The sequence below is a fragment of the Equus caballus genome, chromosome 27 (assembly GCF_041296265.1).
Source record: "Equus caballus isolate H_3958 breed thoroughbred chromosome 27, TB-T2T, whole genome shotgun sequence".
Taxonomy (NCBI): domain Eukaryota; kingdom Metazoa; phylum Chordata; class Mammalia; order Perissodactyla; family Equidae; genus Equus; species Equus caballus.
The window spans coordinates 7,971,842-7,990,994 of record NC_091710.1 but is presented as its reverse complement, the minus strand read 5'-3'; positions in this window follow the sequence as shown (position 1 = coordinate 7,990,994).

Genomic DNA, 19,153 nt, shown 5'->3' with positions numbered 1-19,153 from the left:
TGGCCGGCCCGACAGGTGTTTCCGCAGTGTCGACAAGTGGTTCTGGCGTAGTTGGCAGGTGATTTTGACGTGACCGTCAGGTGGTTCCAGCAAGCCCGGCAGGTGATGGGGAAGTGTTCACCAACTGGTTGTGGCGAAGCCGGCAGGTGATTTTTGCATGACTGGCAGGTGGTTCTGGCGAGTCGAGCAGGTGGTTCCGGCATGCTCGGCAGGTGCTTCTGGTGTCATTGGCACGTGGTTCTGGCATGTCTGAGAGGTGGTTCCGGCATGCCCTTCAGGTGATTCCGGAGTGTTTGCCAAGTGGTTCTGGTGTAGCCGGCAGGTGATTTTGCATGTCTGGCAGTGGTTCCAGCGGGTCGAGCCGGTGGTTCCCGCGTGTCCGGCAGGTGGTTGCAGTCTGTCTGCCAGGTGGTTCTGAGGTGTCCGGCAGGAGGTTCTGGCACGTCTGTGAGGTTGTGCCGGCATGCCCTTCACGTGATTCCGGCTTGTGCGCCAAGTGGTTCTGGTGTAGCGGGCAGGTGATTTTGGTGTGTCCTGCAGGTGGGACCGGTGAGTCAAGCAGGTGGTTCCGGCGAGTGTTTCCTGTGGTTCCAGTCTGTCCGGGAGATGGTTCCGGCCTGTCCGGCACGTGCTTCTGGCACTTCTGAGAGGTTGTGCTGGCATGCCCGGCAGGTGATTCCGGAGTGTCCGCCAAGTGGTTCTGTCGTAGCCGGCAGGTGATTTTGGCGTGTCCGGCAGGTGGTTCTGGTACGTCTCAGAGGTGGTTCCACATGCCCAACAGGTGATTCCGGACTGTCTGCCACATGGTTCTGGCGCGTCTGAGAGGTGGTTCCAGCATGCCCGGCAGGTCATCCCGGAGAGTCCTCCAAGTGGTTGTGGAGTAGCCCGCAGGTGATTTTGGCGTGTCCGGCAGGTGGTTCCGTCGTGCTCGGCAGGTGGTTCAGGCGTGGCCGGCAGGTGGTTCCAGTCTGTCCAGTACGTGTTTCCAGATTGTCCGGCACGTGGTTCTGGTACGTCTGAGAGGTGGTTCCGCCATGGCTGGCAGGTGATTCCGGACTGTCCCCCAGGTGGTTCTCGCACAGCCAGCTGTTGATTTTGGCCTGTCTGGCAGGTGGTTCCGGCAAGGGGAGCAGGTGGCTCTGGCGTGCTCGGCAGGTGGTTCCGGCATGTCAGGCAGGTGGTTCCGGTCTGTCCCGTAGGTCGTTCCGGCATGTCCGGCACGTGCTTCTGGCACGTCTGAGAGGTGGTTCTGGCATGCCAGGCAGGTGATTCTGGAGTGTCGGTTAAGTGGTTCTGGTGTAGCCGGCAGTTCCTTTTGGCGTGTCCGGCACGATTGTCCTGCCAGTCGAGCAGGTGGTTCCGGCGAGCTCGGCAGGTGGTTCCAGTCTGTCCAGGATGTGGTTCCAGCGTGTCCGGAACGTGGTTCTGTTACGTCTGAGAGGAGGTTCCTGCATGCCAGGCAGGTGATTTTGGACTGTCCGCCAGGTGTTTCTAGCATAGCCAGCTGTTGATTTTGGCCTGTCTGGCAGGTGGTTCCGGCCTATCGAGCACGCAGCTCCGGCGTGCTCGGCAGGTGGTTCCTGGATGTCTGGCAGGTGGTTCCGGTCTGTCCGGTAGGTGTTTCCGGCGTGTCCGACACGTCCTTCTGGCATGTCTAATAGGTGGTTCCGGCATGCCTGGCAGGTTATTCCGGAGTGTCTGCCGAGTGGTTCTGGCGTAGCCAGCAGGTGATTTTGGCGTGTCCAGCAGGTGGTCCTCGGGAGTGGATCAGGTGGTTCCGGCATACTCGGCAGGTGGTACCGGCGTGTCCGGAACATGGATCTGGCAAGTCTGAGAGGTGGTTCCGGCATGCCCGACCTGTGATTCCGGAGTGTCCGCCAAGTGGTTCTGGCGTACTCGGCAGGTGATTTTGGCGTGACCGGCAGGTGGTTCCGGCAAGCGCGGCAGGTGATTCCGAAGTGTTCACCAACTGGTTGTGGCGTAGCTGGCAGGTGATTTTGGCGTGTCCGGCAGGTGGTTCTGGCGACTCGAGAAGGTGGTTCTGGCGTGTCTGGCAGGTGTTTGCAGTCTGTCCATGACGTGGTTCCGGCATGCCCTCCAGGAGATTCTGGAGCGTCCACCAAGTGGTTTTGGCATAGCCGGCATATGATTTTGGACTGTCAGGCAGGTGGTTCCGGCATGTCCAGCAGGTGTTTCCGGCGAGTTCGGCAGTTGCTTCCAGTCTCTCCGGCATGTGGTTCTGGCACCTCTGAGAGGCGGTTCCGGCATGCCCGGCAGCAGATACCGGAGTGCCTGCCGAGTGGTTGTGGCGTAGCTGGCAGGTGATTTTGGCGTGTCCGGCAGGTGGTTCTGGCGAGTCGAGCAGGTGGTTCCGGCGTGCTCGACAGGTGCTTCCGGGGTCATTGGCACGTGGTTCTGGCATGTCTGAGAGGTGGTTCCGGCATGCCCGGCAGGTGATTCCGGAGTGTTCGCCAAGTGGTTCTGGCGTAGCCGGCAGGTGATTTTGCATGTCTGGCAGTGGTTCCGGCGGGTCGAGCCGGTGGTTCCCTCGTGTCCGGCAGGTGGTTGCAGTCTGTCTGGCAGGTGGTTCTGAGGTGTCCGGCAGGAGGTTCTGGCACGTCTGTGAGGTTGTGCCGGCATGCCCTTCACGTGATTCCGGCTTGTGCGCCAAGTGGTTCTGGTGTAGCGGGCAGGTGATTTTGGTGTGTCCTGCAGGTGGGACCGGTGAGTCAAGCAGGTGGTTCCGGCGAGTGTTTCCTGTGGTTCCAGTCTGTCCGGGAGATGGTTCCGGCCTGTCCGGCACGTGCTTCTGGCACTTCTGAGAGGTTGTGCTGGCATGCCCGGCAGGTGATTCCGGAGTGTCCGCCAAGTGGTTCTGGCGTAGCCGGCAGGTGATTTTGGCGTGTCCGGCAGGTGGTTCTGGTACGTCTCAGAGGTGGTTCCACATGCCCAACAGGTGATTCCGGACTGTCTGCCACATGGTTCTGGCGCGTCTGAGAGGTGGTTCCAGCATGCCCGGCAGGTCATCCCGGAGAGTCCTCCAAGTGGTTGTGGAGTAGCCCGCAGGTGATTTTGGCGTGTCCGGCAGGTGGTTCCGTCGTGCTCGGCAGGTGGTTCAGGCGTGGCCGGCAGGTGGTTCCAGTCTGTCCAGTACGTGTTTCCAGATTGTCCGGCACGTGGTTCTGGTACGTCTGAGAGGTGGTTCCGCCATGGCTGGCAGGTGATTCCGGACTGTCCCCCAGGTGGTTCTCGCACAGCCAGCTGTTGATTTTGGCCTGTCTGGCAGGTGGTTCCGGCAAGGGGAGCAGGTGGCTCTGGCGTGCTCGGCAGGTGGTTCCGGCATGTCAGGCAGGTGGTTCCGGTCTGTCCCGTAGGTCGTTCCGGCATGTCCGGCACGTGCTTCTGGCACGTCTGAGAGGTGGTTCTGGCATGCCAGGCAGGTGATTCTGGAGTGTCGGTTAAGTGGTTCTGGTGTAGCCGGCAGTTCCTTTTGGCGTGTCCGGCACGATTGTCCTGCCAGTCGAGCAGGTGGTTCCGGCGAGCTCGGCAGGTGGTTCCAGTCTGTCCAGGATGTGGTTCCAGCGTGTCCGGAACGTGGTTCTGTTACGTCTGAGAGGTGGTTCCTGCATGCCAGGCAGGTGATTTTGGACTGTCCGCCAGGTGTTTCTAGCATAGCCAGCTGTTGATTTTGGCCTGTCTGGCAGGTGGTTCCGGCCTATCGAGCACGCAGCTCCGGCGTGCTCGGCAGGTGGTTCCAGGATGTCTGGCAGGTGGTTCCGGTCTGTCCGGTAGGTGTTTCCGGAGTGTCCGACACGTCCTTCTGGCATGTCTAATAGGTGGTTCCGGCATGCCTGGCAGGTTATTCCGGAGTGTCTGCCGAGTGGTTCTGGCGTAGCCAGCAGGTGATTTTGGCGTGTCCAGCAGGTGGTCCTCGGGAGTGGATCAGGTGGTTCCGGCATACTCGGCAGGTGGTACCGGCGTGTCCGGAACATGGATCTGGCAAGTCTGAGAGGTGGTTCCGGCATGCCCGACATGTGATTCCGGAGTGTCCGCCAAGTGGTTCTGGCGTACTCGGCAGGTGATTTTGGCGTGACCGGCAGGTGGTTCCGGCAAGCGCGGCAGGTGATTCCGAAGTGTTCACCAACTGGTTGTGGCGTAGCCGGCAGGTGATTTTGGCGTGTCCGGCAGGTGGTTCTGGCGACTCGAGAAGGTGGTTCTGGCGTGTCTGGCAGGTGTTTGCAGTCTGTCCATGACGTGGTTCCGGCATGCCCTCCAGGAGATTCTGGAGCGTCCACCAAGTGGTTTTGGCATAGCCGGCATATGATTTTGGACTGTCAGGCAGGTGGTTCCGGCATGTCCAGCAGGTGTTTCCGGCGAGTTCGGCAGTTGCTTCCAGTCTCTCCGGCATGTGGTTCTGGCACCTCTGAGAGGCGGTTCCGGCATGCCCGGCAGCAGATACCGGAGTGCCTGCCGAGTGGTTGTGGCGTAGCTGGCAGGTGATTTTGGCGTGTCCGGCAGGTGGTTCTGGCGAGTCGAGCAGATGGTTCCGGCGTGCTCGACAGGTGCTTCCGGGGTCATTGGCACGTGGTTCTGGCATGTCTGAGAGGTGGTTCCGGCATGCCCGGCAGGTGATTCCGGAGTGTTCGCCAAGTGGTTCTGGCGTAGCCGGCAGGTGATTTTGCATGTCTGGCGGTGGTTCCGTCGGGTCGAGCCGGTGGTTCCGGCCTGTCCGGCAGGTGGTTGCGGTCTGTCCGGCAGGTGGTGCTGGGGTGTCCGCCACGTGCTTCTGGTACGTCTGAGAGGTGGTTCCAGCATGCCCGGCAGGTCATCCCGGAGAGTTCTCCAAGTGGTTCTGGTGTACCCCGCAGGTGATTTTGGCGTGTCCGGCAGGTGGTTCCGTCGTGCTCGGCAGGTGGTTCAGGCGTGGCCGGCAGGTGGTTCCAGTCTGTCCAGTAAGTGTTTCCAGCTTGTCCGGCACGTGGTTCTTGTACGTCTGAGAGGTGGTTCCACCATGGCTGGCAGGTGATTCCGGACTGTCCCCCAGGTGGTTCTGGCATAGCCAGCAGTTGATATTGGCCTGTCCGGCCGGTGGATCCGGCGAGTCGAGCAGGTGGCTGTGGCGTGTTCAACAGGTGGTTCCGGCGTGTCTGGCAGGTGGTTCCGTTCTGTCCGATCGGTCGTTCCGGCATGTCCGGCACGTGCTTTTGGAACGTGTGAGAGGTGGTTCTGGCATGCCAGGCAGGTGATTCTGGAGTGTCGGGTAAGTGGTTCTGGTGTAGCCGAAAGTTCATTTTGGCGTGTCCAGCACGTGGGTCGTGCGAGTCGAGCAGGTGGTTCCGGAGTGCTCGGCAGGTGGTTCCAGTCTGTCCAGGACGTGGTTCCAGCGTGTCCGGCTCGTGGTTCCGTTACATCTGAGAGGTGGTTCCTGCATGCCCGGCAGGTGATTCCGGACTGTCCGCCAGATGGTTCTCGCATAGCCAGCTGTTGATTTTGGCCTGTCTGGCAGGTGCTTCCGGTGAGTCGAACAGGTGGCTCCGGCGTGCTCGGCAGGTGGTTCAGGCGGGTCTGGCAGGTGGTTTCCGTCTGTTCGGGGTGTGGTTCCGGCATCACACGCACAAGGTTCTGGCACGTCTGAGATGTAGTTCTGGCCGGCCCGACAGGTGTTTCCGCAGTGTCGACAAGTGGTTCTGGCGTAGTTGGCAGGTGATTTTGACGTGACCGGCAGGTGGTTCCAGCAAGCCCGGCAGGTGATGGGGAAGTGTTCACCAACTGGTTGTGGCGAAGCCGGCAGGTGATTTTTGCATGACTGGCAGGTGGTTCTGGCGAGTCGAGCAGGTGGTTCCGGCATGCTCGGCAGGTGCTTCTGGTGTCATTGGCACGTGGTTCTGGCATGTCTGAGAGGTGGTTCCGGCATGCCCGGCAGGTGATTCCGGATTGTTTGCCAAGTGGTTCTGGTGTAGCCGGCAGGTGATTTTGCATGTCTGGCAGTGGTTCCGGCGGGTCGAGCCGGTGGTTCCCGCGTGTCCGGCAGGTGGTTGCAGTCTGTCTGGCAGGTGGTTCTGAGGTGTCCGGCAGGAGGTTCTGGCACGTCTGTGAGGTTGTGCCGGCATGCCCTTCACGTGATTCCGGCTTGTGCGCCAAGTGGTTCTGGTGTAGCGGGCAGGTGATTTTGGTGTGTCCTGCAGGTGGGACCGGTGAGTCAAGCAGGTGGTTCCGGCGAGTGTTTCCTGTGGTTCCAGTCTGTCCGGGAGATGGTTCCGGCCTGTCCGGCACGTGCTTCTGGCACTTCTGAGAGGTTGTGCTGGCATGCCCGGCAGGTGATTCCGGAGTGTCCGCCAAGTGGTTCTGGCGTAGCCGGCAGGTGATTTTGGCGTGTCCGGCAGGTGGTTCTGGTACGTCTCAGAGGTGGTTCCACATGCCCAACAGGTGATTCCGGACTGTCTGCCACATGGTTCTGGCGCGTCTGAGAGGTGGTTCCAGCATGCCCGGCAGGTCATCCCGGAGAGTCCTCCAAGTGGTTGTGGAGTAGCCCGCAGGTGATTTTGGCGTGTCCGGCAGGTGGTTCCGTCGTGCTCGGCAGGTGGTTCAGGCGTGGCCGGCAGGTGGTTCCAGTCTGTCCAGTACGTGTTTCCAGATTGTCCGGCACGTGGTTCTGGTACGTCTGAGAGGTGGTTCCGCCATGGCTGGCAGGTGATTCCGGACTGTCCCCCAGGTGGTTCTCGCACAGCCAGCTGTTGATTTTGGCCTGTCTGGCAGGTGGTTCCGGCAAGGGGAGCAGGTGGCTCTGGCGTGCTCGGCAGGTGGTTCCGGCATGTCAGGCAGGTGGTTCCGGTCTGTCCCGTAGGTCGTTCCGGCATGTCCGGCACGTGCTTCTGGCACGTCTGAGAGGTGGTTCTGGCATGCCAGGCAGGTGATTCTGGAGTGTCGGTTAAGTGGTTCTGGTGTAGCCGGCAGTTCCTTTTGGCGTGTCCGGCACGATTGTCCTGCCAGTCGAGCAGGTGGTTCCGGCGAGCTCGGCAGGTGGTTCCAGTCTGTCCAGGATGTGGTTCCAGCGTGTCCGGAACGTGGTTCTGTTACGTCTGAGAGGTGGTTCCTGCATGCCAGGCAGGTGATTTTGGACTGTCCGCCAGGTGTTTCTAGCATAGCCAGCTGTTGATTTTGGCCTGTCTGGCAGGTGGTTCCGGCCTATCGAGCAGGCGGCTCCGGCGTGCTCGGCAGGTGGTTCCGGGATGTCTGGCAGGTGGTTCCGGTCTGTCCGGTAGGTGTTTCCGGCGTGTCCGACACATCCTTCTGGCATGTCTAAGAGGTGGTTCCGGCATGCCCGGCAGGTTATTCCGGAGTGTCTGCCGAGTGGTTCTGGCGTAGCCAGCAGGTGATTTTGGCGTGTCCAGCAGGTGGTTCTCGGGAGTGGATCAGGTGGTTCCGGCATACTCGGCAGGTGGTACCGGCGTGTCCGGAACATGGTTCTGGCAAGTCTGAGAGGTGGTTCCGGCATGCCCGACCTGTGATTCCGGAGTGTCCGCCAAGTGGTTCTGGCGTACTCGGCAGGTGATTTTGGCGTGTCCGGCAGGTGTTTCTTGCGAGTCGAGCAGGTGGCTCAGGCATGCTCAGCAGGTGCTTCCGGCGTGTCCGGCATGTGGTTCTGGGGTGTCTGAGAGCTGGTTCTGGCATGTCCGGCAGATGATTTCGGAGTGTCCACAAAGTGGTTCTGGCATACCTGGCAGGTGATTTTGGCGTGTGCGACAGGTGGTTCTGGCGAGTCGAGAAGGTGGTTCCGGTGTGCTCGGCAGGTGATTCCGGTGTGTTCGCCAAGTGTTTCTGGCGTAGCCGGCAGGTGATTTTGCATGTCCGGGGGTGGTTCCGGCGAGTCGCGCCGGTGGTTCCGGCGTGTCCGGCAGGTGGTTCCTGTCTGTCCGGCAGGGTGTTCTGGGGTGTCCGGCACGAGGTTCTGGCACGTCTGAGAGATTGTGACGGCATGCCCTTCACGTGATTCCGGCTTGTCTGCCAAGTGCTTCTGGTGTAGCAGGCAGGTGATTTTGGCGTGTCTGGCAGGTGTTTCTTGCGAGTCGAGCAGGTGGCTCAGGCATGCTCAGCAGGTGCTTCCGGCGTGTCCAGCATGTGGTTCTGGTGTTTCTGAGAGCTGGTTCTGGCATGCCCGGCAGGTGATTCCGGAGTGTCCGCCAAGTGGTTCTGGCATAGCCGGCAGGTGATTTTGGCGTGTCCGGCAGGTGGTTCTGGTACGTCTCAGAGGTGGTTCCACATGCCCAACAGGTGATTCCGGACTCTCTGCCACATGGTTCTGGCGCGTCTGAGAGGTGCTTCCAACATGCCCGGCAGGTGATTCTGGAGTGTTCGACAAGTGGTTGTGGAGTAGCCGGCTGGTGATTTTGGCGTGTCCGGCAGGTGGTTCTGGCGAGTCAAGCAGGCGGTCCCGGCGTGTCCGGCAGGTGATTCCGGTCTGTCCTGGAGGTGGTTCCGGAGTCTCTGCCGAGTGGTTCTGGCGTAGCCGGCAGGTGATTTTGGCGTGTCCGGCAGGTGGTTCTGGCGAGTCGAGCAGGTGCTTCCTGCGTGTCCGGCAGGTGTTTGCAGTCTGTCCATGACGTGGTTCCGGCATGCCCTCCAGGTGATTCTGGAGTGTCCACCAAGTGGTTTTGGCATAGCCGGCATATGATTTTGGACTGTCAGGCAGCTGGTTCCGGCATGTCCAGCAGGTGTTTCCGGCGAGTTCGGCAGTTGCTTCCAGTCTCTCCGGCATGTGGTTCTGGCACCTCTGAGAGGTGGTTCCGGCATGCCCGGCAGCTGATACCAGAGTGCCTGCCGAGTGGTTGTGGCATAGCCGGCAGGTGATTTTTGCGTGTCCGTCAGGTGGTTCTGGCGAGTCGAGCAGGTGGTTCCGGCATGCTCGGCGGGTGCTTCCGGGGTCATTGGCACGTGGTTCTGGCATGTCTGAGAGGTGGTTCCGGCATGCCCGGCAGGTGATTCCGGAGTGTTCGCCAAGTGGTTCTGGCGTAGCCGGCAGGTGATTTTGCATGTCCGGCGGTGGTTCCGGCGTGTCGAGCCGGTGGTTCCGGCCTGTCCGGCAGGTGGTTGCGGTCTGTCCGGCAGGTGGTGCTGGGTTGTCCGCCACGTGCTTCTGGTACGTCTGAGAGGTGGTTCCAGCATGCCCGGCAGGTCATCCCGGAGAGTTCTCCAAGTGGTTCTGGTGTAGCCGGCAGGTGATTTTGGCGTGTCCGGCAGGTGGTTCCATCATGCTCGGCAGGTGGTTCAGGCGTGGCCGGCAGGTGGTTCCAGTCTGTCCAGTACGTGTTTCCAGATTGTCCGGCACGTGGTTCTGGTACGTCTGAGAGGTGGTTCCGCCATGGCTGGCAGGTGATTCCGGACTGTCCCCCAGGTGGTTCTCGCACAGCCAGCTGTTGATTTTGGCCTGTCTGGCAGGTGGTTCCGGCAAGGGGAGCAGGTGGCTCTGGCGTGCTCGGCAGGTGGTTCCGGCATGTCAGGCAGGTGGTTCCGGTCTGTCCCGTAGTTCGTTCCGGCATGTCCGGCACGTGCTTCTGGCACGTCTGAGAGGTGGTTCTGGCATGCCAGGCAGGTGATTCTGGAGTGTCGGTTAAGTGGTTCTGGTGTAGCCGGCAGTTCCTTTTGGCGTGTCCGGCACGATTGTCCTGCCAGTCGAGCAGGTGGTTCCGGCGAGCTCGGCAGGTGGTTCCAGTCTGTCCAGGATGTGGTTCCAGCGTGTCCGGAACGTGGTTCTGTTACGTCTGAGAGGTTGTTCCTGCACGCCAGGCAGGTGATTTTGGACAGTCCGCCAGGTGTTTCTAGCATAGCCAGCTGTTGATTTTGGCCTGTCTGGCAGGTGCTTCCGGTGAGTCGAACAGGTGGCTCCGGCGTGCTCGGCAGGTGGTTCAGACGGGTCTGGCAGGTGGTCTCCGTCTGTTCGGGGTGTGGTTCCGGCATCTCGGGCACATGGTTCTGGCACGTCTGAGATGTGGTTCTGGCAGGCCCGACAGGTGTTTCCGGAGTGTCCGCCAAGCGGTTCTGGCGTAGCTGGCAAGTGATATTGGCGTGACCGGCAGGTGCTTCCAGCAAGCCCGGCAGTTGATTCCGAAGTGTTCACCTACTGGTTGTGGTGTAGCCGGCAGGTCATTTTGGCGTGTCCAGCAGGTGGTTCTGTGGAGTGGATCAGGAACTTCCGGCCTTCTCAGCAGGTGCTTCCGCAGTCTCCAGCATGTTGTTGTGGCACCTCTGAGAGGTGGTTCCCACATGCCCGGCAGGTGATTCTGGAGTGTCCGACAAGTGGTTGTGGAGTAGCCGGCTGGTGATTTTGGCGTGTCCGACAGGTGGTTCTGGCGAGTCAAGCAGGTGGTCCCGGCGTGTCCGGCAGGTGATTCCGGTCTGTCCTGGAGGTGGTTCCGGAGTCTCTGCCGAGTGGTTCTGGCGTAGCCGGCAGGTGATTTTGGCGTGTCCGGCAGGTGGTTCTGGCGAGTCGAGCAGGTGGTTCCGGCGTGTCCGGCAGGTGATTCCGGTCTGTCCTGGAGGTGGTTCCGGAGTCTCTGCCGAGTGGTTCTGGCGTAGCCGGCAGGTGATTTTGGCGTGTCCGGCAGGTGGTTCTGGCGAGTCGAGCAGGTGTTTCCGGCGAGTTCGGGATTTGCTTCCAGTCTCTCCGTCATGTGGTTCTGGCACCTCTGAGAGGTGGTTCCGGCATGCCCGGCAGCTGATACCGGAGTGTCTGCCGAGTGGTTGTGGCATAGCCGGCAGGTGATTTTGGCGTGTCCGGCAGGTGTTTCTGGCGAGTCGAGCAGGTGGTTCCGGCGTGCTCGGCAGGTGCTTCCGGGGTCATTGGCACGTGTTTCTGGCATGTCTGAGAGGTGGTTCCGGCATGCCCGGCAGGTGATTCCGGAGTGTTCGCCAAGTGGTTCTGGCGTAGCCGGCAGGTGATTTTGCATGTCCGGCGGTGGTTCCGGCGTGTCGAGCCGGTGGTTGCGGTCTGTCCGGCAGGTGGTGCTGGGGTGTCCGCCACGTGCTTCTGGTACGTCTGAGAGGTGGTTCCAGCATGCCCGGCAGGTCATCCCGGAGAGTTCTCCAAGTGGTTCTGGTGTACCCCGCAGGTGATTTTGGCGTGTCCGGCAGGTGGTTCCATCGTGCTCGGCAGGTGGTTCAGGCGTGGCCGGCAGGTGGTTCCAGTCTGTCCAGTAAGTGTTTCCAGCTTGTCCGGCACGTGGTTCTTGTACGTCTGAGAGGTGGTTCCGCCATGGCTGGCAGGTGATTCCGGACTGTCCCCCAGGTGGTTCTGGCATAGCCAGCAGTTGATATTGGCCTGTCCGGCCGGTGGATCCAGCGAGTCGAGCAGGTGGCTGTGGCGTGTTCAGCAGGTGGTTCCGGCGTGTCTGGCAGGTGGTTCCGTTCTGTCCGATGGGTCGTTCCGGCATGTCCGGCACGTGCTTCTGCAACGTGTGAGAAGTGGTTCTGGCATGCCAGGCAGGTGATTCTGGAGTGTCGGGTAAGTGGTTCTGGTGTAGCCGAAAGTTCATTTTGGCGTGTCCAGCACGTGGGTCGTGCGAGTCGAGCAGGTGGTTCCGGAGTGCTCGGCAGGTGGTTCCAGTCTGTCCAGGATGTGGTTCCAGCGTGTCCGGCTCGTGGTTCCGTTACATCTGAGAGTTGGTTCCTGCATGCCCGGCAGGTGATTCCGGACTGTCCGCCAGATGGTTCTCGCATAGCCAGCTGTTGATTTTGGCCTGTCTGGCAGGTGCTTCCGGTGAGTCGAACAGGTGGCTCCGGCGTGCTCGGCAGGTGGTTCAGGCGGGTCTGGCAGGTGGTCTCCGTCTGTTTGGGGTGTGGTTCCGGCATCACACGCACAAGGTTCTGGCACGTCTGAGATGTAGTTCTGGCCGGCCCGACAGGTGTTTCCGCAGTGTCGACAAGTGGTTCTGGCGTAGTTGGCAGGTGATTTTGACATGACCGGCAGGTGGTTCCAGCAAGCCCGGCAGGTGATGGGGAAGTGTTCACCAACTGGTTGTGGCGAAGCCGGCAGGTGATTTTTGCATGACTGGCAGGTGGTTCTGGCGAGTCGAGCAGGTGGTTCCGGCATGCTCGGCAGGTGCTTCTGGTGTCATTGGCACGTGGTTCTGGCATGTCTGAGAGGTGGTTCGGGCATGCCCGGCAGGTGATTCCGGAGTGTTTGCCAAGTGGTTCTGGTGTAGCCGGCAGGTGATTTTGCATGTGTGGCAGTGGTTCCGGCGGGTCGAGCCGGTGGTTCCCGCGTGTCCGGCAGGTGGTTGCAGTCTGTCTGGCAGGTGGTTCTGAGGTGTCCGGCAGGAGGTTCTGGCACGTCTGTGAGGTTGTGCCGGCATGCCCTTCACGTGATTCCGGCTTGTGCGCCAAGTGGTTCTGGTGTAGCGGGCAGGTGATTTTGGTGTGTCCTGCAGGTGGGACCGGTGAGTCAAGCAGGTGGTTCCGGCGAGTGTTTCCTGTGGTTCCAGTCTGTCCGGGAGATGGTTCCGGCCTGTCCGGCACGTGCTTCTGGCACTTCTGAGATGCTGTGCTGGCATGCCCGGCAGGTGACTCCGGAGTGTCCGCCAAGTGGTTCTGGCGTAGCCGGCAGGTGATTTTGGCGTGTCCGGCAGGTGGTTCTGGCGAGTCAAGCAGGTGGTTCCGGCATGTCCGGCAGGTGATTCCGGTCTGTCCTGGAGGTGGTTCCGGTGTCTCTGCCGAGTGGTTCTGACGTAGCCGGCAGGTGATTTTGGCATGTGTGGCAGGTGTTTCTTGCGAGTCGAGCACGTGGCTCAGGCATGCTCAGCAGGTGCTTCTGGCGTCTCCGGCAGGTTGTTCTGGTGTGTCTGAGAGCTGCTTTTGGCATGTCTGGCAGATGATTCCGGAGTGACCACCAAGTGGTTCTGGCATACCCGGCCGGTGGTTTTTGCGTGTCAGGTAGGTGGTTCCGGCGAGTCGAGCAGGTGGTTCCAGTGTGCTCGGCAGGTGGTTCAGGCGGGTCTGGCAGGTGGTTTCAGTCTGTTCGGGGTGTGGTTCCGGCATCTCGGGCACATGGTTCTGGCACGTCTGAGATGTGGTTCTGGCAGGCCCGACAGGTGTTTCCGGAGTGTCCGCCAAGCGGTTCTGGCGTAGCTGGCAGGTGATATTGGCGTGACCGGCAGGTGCTTCCAGCAAGCCCGGCAGTTGATTCCGAAGTGTTCACCAACTGGTTGTGGCGTAGCCGGCAGGTCATTTTGGTGTGTCCAGCAGGTGGTTCTGTGGAGTGGATCAGGAACTTCCGGCCTTCTCAGCAGGTGCTTCCGCAATCTCCAGCATGTTGTTGTGGCACCTCTGAGAGGTGGTTCCCACATGCCCGGCAGGTGATTCTGGAGTGTCCGACAAGTGGTTGTGGAGTAGCCGGCTGGTGATTTTGGCGTGTCCGGCAGGTGGTTCTGGCGAGTCAAGCAGGTGGTCCCGGCGTGTCCGGCAGGTGATTCCGGTCTGTCCTGGAGGTGGCTCCTGAGTCTCTGCCGAGTGGTTCTGGCGTAGCCGGCAGGTGATTTTGGCGTGACCGGCAGGTGGTTCCGGCAAGCGCGGCAGGTGATTCCGAAGTGTTCACCAACTGGTTGTGGCGTAGCCGGCAGGTGATTTTGGCGTGTCCGGCAGGTGGTTCTGGCGACTCGAGAAGGTGGTTCTGGCGTGTCTGGCAGGTGTTTGCAGTCTGTCCATGACGTGGTTCCGGCATGCCCTCCAGGAGATTCTGGAGCGTCCACCAAGTGGTTTTGGCATAGCCGGCATATGATTTTGGACTGTCAGGCAGGTGGTTCCGGCATGTCCAGCAGGTGTTTCCGGCGAGTTCGGCAGTTGCTTCCAGTCTCTCCGGCATGTGGTTCTGGCACCTCTGAGAGGTGGTTCCGGCATGCCCGGCAGCTGATACCGGAGTGCCTGCCGAGTGGTTGTGGCGTAGCCGGCAGGTGATTTTGGCGTGTCCGGCAGGTGGTTCTGGCGAGTCGAGCAGGTGGTTCCGGCGTGCTCGACAGGTGCTTCCGGGGTCATTGGCACGTGGTTCTGGCATGTCTGAGAGGTGGTTCCGGCATGCCCGGCAGGTGATTCCGGAGTGTTCGCCAAGTGGTTCTGGCGTAGCCGGCAGGTGATTTTGCATGTCCGGCGGTGGTTCCGTCGGGTCGAGCCGGTGGTTCCGGCCTGTCCGGCAGGTGGTTGCGGTCTGTCCGGCAGGTGGTGCTGGGGTGTCCGCCACGTGCTTCTGGTACGTCTGAGAGGTGGTTCCAGCATGCCCGGCAGGTCATCCCGGAGAGTTCTCCAAGTGGTTCTGGTGTACCCCGCAGGTGATTTTGGCGTGTCCGGCAGGTGGTTCCATCGAGCTCGGCAGGTGGTTCAGGCGTGGCCGGCAGGTGGTTCCAGTCTGTCCAGTAAGTGTTTCCAGCTTGTCCGGCACATGGTTCTTGTACGTCTGAGAGGTGGTTCCGCCATGGCTGGCAGGTGATTCCGGACTGTCCCCCAGGTGGTTCTGGCATAGCCAGCAGTTGATATTGGCCTGTCCGGCCAGTGGATCCGGCGAGTCGAGCAGGTGGCTGTGGCGTGTTCAGCAGGTGGTTCCGGCGTGTCTGGCAGGTGGTTCCGTTCTGTCCGATCGGTCGTTCCGGCATGTCCGGCACGTGCTTCTGGAACGTGAGAGAGGTGGTTCTGGCATGCCAGGCAGGTGATTCTGGAGTGTCGGGTAAGTGGTTCTGGTGTAGCCGAAAGTTCATTTTGGCGTGTCCAGCACGTGGGTCGTGCGAGTCGAGCAGGTGGTTCCGGAGTGCTCGGCAGGTGGTTCCAGTCTGTCCAGGACGTGGTTCCAGCGTGTCCGGCTCGTGGTTCCGTTACATCTGAGAGGTGGTTCCTGCATGCCCGGCAGGTGATTCCGGACTGTCCGCCAGATGGTTCTCGCATAGCCAGCTGTTGATTTTGGCCTGTCTGGCAGGTGCTTCCGGTGAGTCGAACAGGTGGCTCCGGCGTGCTCGGCAGGTGGTTCAGGCGGGTCTGGCAGGTGGTTTCCGTCTGTTCGGGGCGTGGTTCCGGCATCAGAGGCACAGGGTTCTGGCACGTCTGAGATGTAGTTCTGGCCGGCCCGACAGGTGTTTCCGCAGTGTCGACAAGTGGTTCTGGCGTAGTTGGCAGGTGATTTTGACGTGACCGTCAGGTGGTTCCAGCAAGCCCGGCAGGTGATGGGGAAGTGTTCACCAACTGGTTGTGGCGAAGCCGGCAGGTGATTTTTGCATGACTGGCAGGTGGTTCTGGCGAGTCGAGCAGGTGGTTCCGGCATGCTCGGCAGGTGCTTCTGGTGTCATTGGCACGTGGTTCTGGCATGTCTGAGAGGTGGTTCCGGCATGCCCTTCAGGTGATTCCGGAGTGTTTGCCAAGTGGTTCTGGTGTAGCCGGCAGGTGATTTTGCATGTCTGGCAGTGGTTCCGGCGGGTCGAGCCGGTGGTTCCCTCGTGTCCGGCAGGTGGTTGCAGTCTGTCTGGCAGGTGGTTCTGAGGTGTCCGGCAGGAGGTTCTGGCACGTCTGTGAGGTTGTGCCGGCATGCCCTTCACGTGATTCCGGCTTGTGCGCCAAGTGGTTCTGGTGTAGCGGGCAGGTGATTTTGGTGTGTCCTGCAGGTGGGACCGGTGAGTCAAGCAGGTGGTTCCGGCGAGTGTTTCCTGTGGTTCCAGTCTGTCCGGGAGATGGTTCCGGCCTGTCCGGCACGTGCTTCTGGCACTTCTGAGAGGTTGTGCTGGCATGCCCGGCAGGTGATTCCGGAGTGTCCGCCAAGTGGTTCTGGCGTAGCCGGCAGGTGATTTTGGCGTGTCCGGCAGGTGGTTCTGGTACGTCTCAGAGGTGGTTCCACATGCCCAACAGGTGATTCCGGACTGTCTGCCACATGGTTCTGGCGCGTCTGAGAGGTGGTTCCAGCATGCCCGGCAGGTCATCCCGGAGAGTCCTCCAAGTGGTTGTGGAGTAGCCCGCAGGTGATTTTGGCGTGTCCGGCAGGTGGTTCCGTCGTGCTCGGCAGGTGGTTCAGGCGTGGCCGGCAGGTGGTTCCAGTCTGTCCAGTACGTGTTTCCAGATTGTCCGGCACGTGGTTCTGGTACGTCTGAGAGGTGGTTCCGCCATGGCTGGCAGGTGATTCCGGACTGTCCCCCAGGTGGTTCTCGCACAGCCAGCTGTTGATTTTGGCCTGTCTGGCAGGTGGTTCCGGCAAGGGGAGCAGGTGGCTCTGGCGTGCTCGGCAGGTGGTTCCGGCATGTCAGGCAGGTGGTTCCGGTCTGTCCCGTAGTTCGTTCCGGCATGTCCGGCACGTGCTTCTGGCACGTCTGAGAGGTGGTTCTGGCATGCCAGGCAGGTGATTCTGGAGTGTCGGTTAAGTGGTTCTGGTGTAGCCGGCAGTTCCTTTTGGCGTGTCCGGCACGATTGTCCTGCCAGTCGAGCAGGTGGTTCCGGCGAGCTCGGCAGGTGGTTCCAGTCTGTCCAGGATGTGGTTCCAGCGTGTCCGGAACGTGGTTCTGTTACGTCTGAGAGGTGGTTCCTGCACGCCAGGCAGGTGATTTTGGACAGTCCGCCAGGTGTTTCTAGCATAGCCAGCTGTTGATTTTGGCCTGTCTGGCAGGTGCTTCCGGTGAGTCGAACAGGTGGCTCCGGCGTGCTCGGCAGGTGGTTCAGACGGGTCTGGCAGGTGGTCTCCGTCTGTTCGGGGTGTGGTTCCGGCATCTCGGGCACATGGTTCTGGCACGTCTGAGATGTGGTTCTGGCAGGCCCGACAGGTGTTTCCGGAGTGTCCGCCAAGCGGTTCTGGCGTAGCTGGCAAGTGATATTGGCGTGACCGGCAGGTGCTTCCAGCAAGCCCGGCAGTTGATTCCGAAGTGTTCACCTACTGGTTGTGGTGTAGCCGGCAGGTCATTTTGGCGTGTCCAGCAGGTGGTTCTGTGGAGTGGATCAGGAACTTCCGGCCTTCTCAGCAGGTGCTTCCGCAGTCTCCAGCATGTTGTTGTGGCACCTCTGAGAGGTGGTTCCCACATGCCCGGCAGGTGATTCTGGAGTGTCCGACAAGTGGTTGTGGAGTAGCCGGCTGGTGATTTTGGCGTGTCCGACAGGTGGTTCTGGCGAGTCAAGCAGGTGGTCCCGGCGTGTCCGGCAGGTGATTCCGGTCTGTCCTGGAGGTGGTTCTGGAGTCTCTGCCGAGTGGTTCTGGCGTAGCCGGCAGGTGATTTTGGCGTGTCCGGCAGGTGGTTCTGGCGAGTCGAGCAGGTGGTTCCGGCGTGTCCGGCAGGTGATTCCGGTCTGTCCTGGAGGTGGTTCCGGAGTCTCTGCCGAGTGGTTCTGGCGTAGCCGGCAGGTGATTTTGGCGTGTCCGGCAGGTGGTTCTGGCGAGTCGAGCAGGTGTTTCCGGCGAGTTCGGGATTTGCTTCCAGTCTCTCCGTCATGTGGTTCTGGCACCTCTGAGAGGTGGTTCCGGCATGCCCGGCAGCTGATACCGGAGTGTCTGCCGAGTGGTTGTGGCATAGCCGGCAGGTGATTTTGGCGTGTCCGGCAGGTGTTTCTGGCGAGTCGAGCAGGTGGTTCCGGCGTGCTCGGCAGGTGCTTCCGGGGTCATTGGCACGTGGTTCTGGCATGTCTGAGAGGTGGTTCCGGCATGCCCGGCAGGTGATTCCGGAGTGTTCGCCAAGTGGTTCTGGCGTAGCCGGCAGGTGATTTTGCATGTCCGGCGGTGGTTCCGGCGTGTCGAGCCGGTGGTTGCGGTCTGTCCGGCAGGTGGTGCTGGGGTGTCCGCCACGTGCTTCTGGTACGTCTGAGAGGTGGTTCCAGCATGCCCGGCAGGTCATCCCGGAGAGTTCTCCAAGTGGTTCTGGTGTACCCCGCAGGTGATTTTGGCGTGTCCGGCAGGTGGTTCCATCGTGCTCGGCAGGTGGTTCAGGCGTGGCCGGCAGGTGGTTCCAGTCTGTCCAGTAAGTGTTTCCAGCTTGTCCGGCACGTGGTTCTTGTACGTCTGAGAGGTGGTTCCGCCATGGCTGGCAGGTGATTCCGGACTGTCCCCCAGGTGGTTCTGGCATAGCCAGCAGTTGATATTGGCCTGTCCGGCCGGTGGATCCAGCGAGTCGAGCAGGTGGCTGTGGCGTGTTCAGCAGGTGGTTCCGGCGTGTCTGGCAGGTGGTTCCGTTCTGTCCGATGGGTCGTTCCGGCATGTCCGGCACGTGCTTCTGCAACGTGTGAGAAGTGGTTCTGGCATGCCAGGCAGGTGATTCTGGAGTGTCGGGTAAGTGGTTCTGGTGTAGCCGAAAGTTCATTTTGGCGTGTCCAGCACGTGGGTCGTGCGAGTCGAGCAGGTGGTTCCGGAGTGCTCGGCAGGTGGTTCCAGTCTGTCCAGGATGTGGTTCCAGCGTGTCCGGCTCGTGGTTCCGTTACATCTGAGAGTTGGTTCCTGCATGCCCGGCAGGTGATTCCGGACTGTCCGCCAGATGGTTCTCGCATAGCCAGCTGTTGATTTTGGCCTGTCTGGCAGGTGCTTCCGGTGAGTCGAACAGGTGGCTCCGGCGTGCTCGGCAGGTGGTTCAGGCGGGTCTGGCAGGTGGTCTCCGTCTGTTCGGGGTGTGGTTCCGGCATCACACGCACAAGGTTCTGGCACGTCTGAGATGTAGTTCTGGCCGGCCCGACAGGTGTTTCCGCAGTGTCGACAAGTGGTTCTGGCGTAGTTGGCAGGTGATTTTGACATGACCGGCAGGTGGTTCCAGCAAGCCCGGCAGGTGATGGGGAAGTGTTCACCAACTGGTTGTGGCGAAGCCGGCAGGTGATTTTTGCATGACTGGCAGGTGGTTCTGGCGAGTCGAGCAGGTGGTTCCGGCATGCTCGGCAGGTGCTTCTGGTGTCATTGGCACGTGGTTCTGGCATGTCTGAGAGGTGGTTCCGGCATGCCCGGCAGGTGATTCCGGAGTGTTTGCCAAGTGGTTCTGGTGTAGCCGGCAGGTGATTTTGCATGTCTGGCAGTGGTTCCGGCGGGTCGAGCCGGTGGTTCCCGCGTGTCCGGCAGGTGGTTGCAGTCTGTCTGGCAGGTGGTTCTGAGGTGTCCGGCAGGAGGTTCTGGCACGTCTGTGAGGTTGTGCCGGCATGCCCTTCACGTGATTCCGGCTTGTGCGCCAAGTGGTTCTGG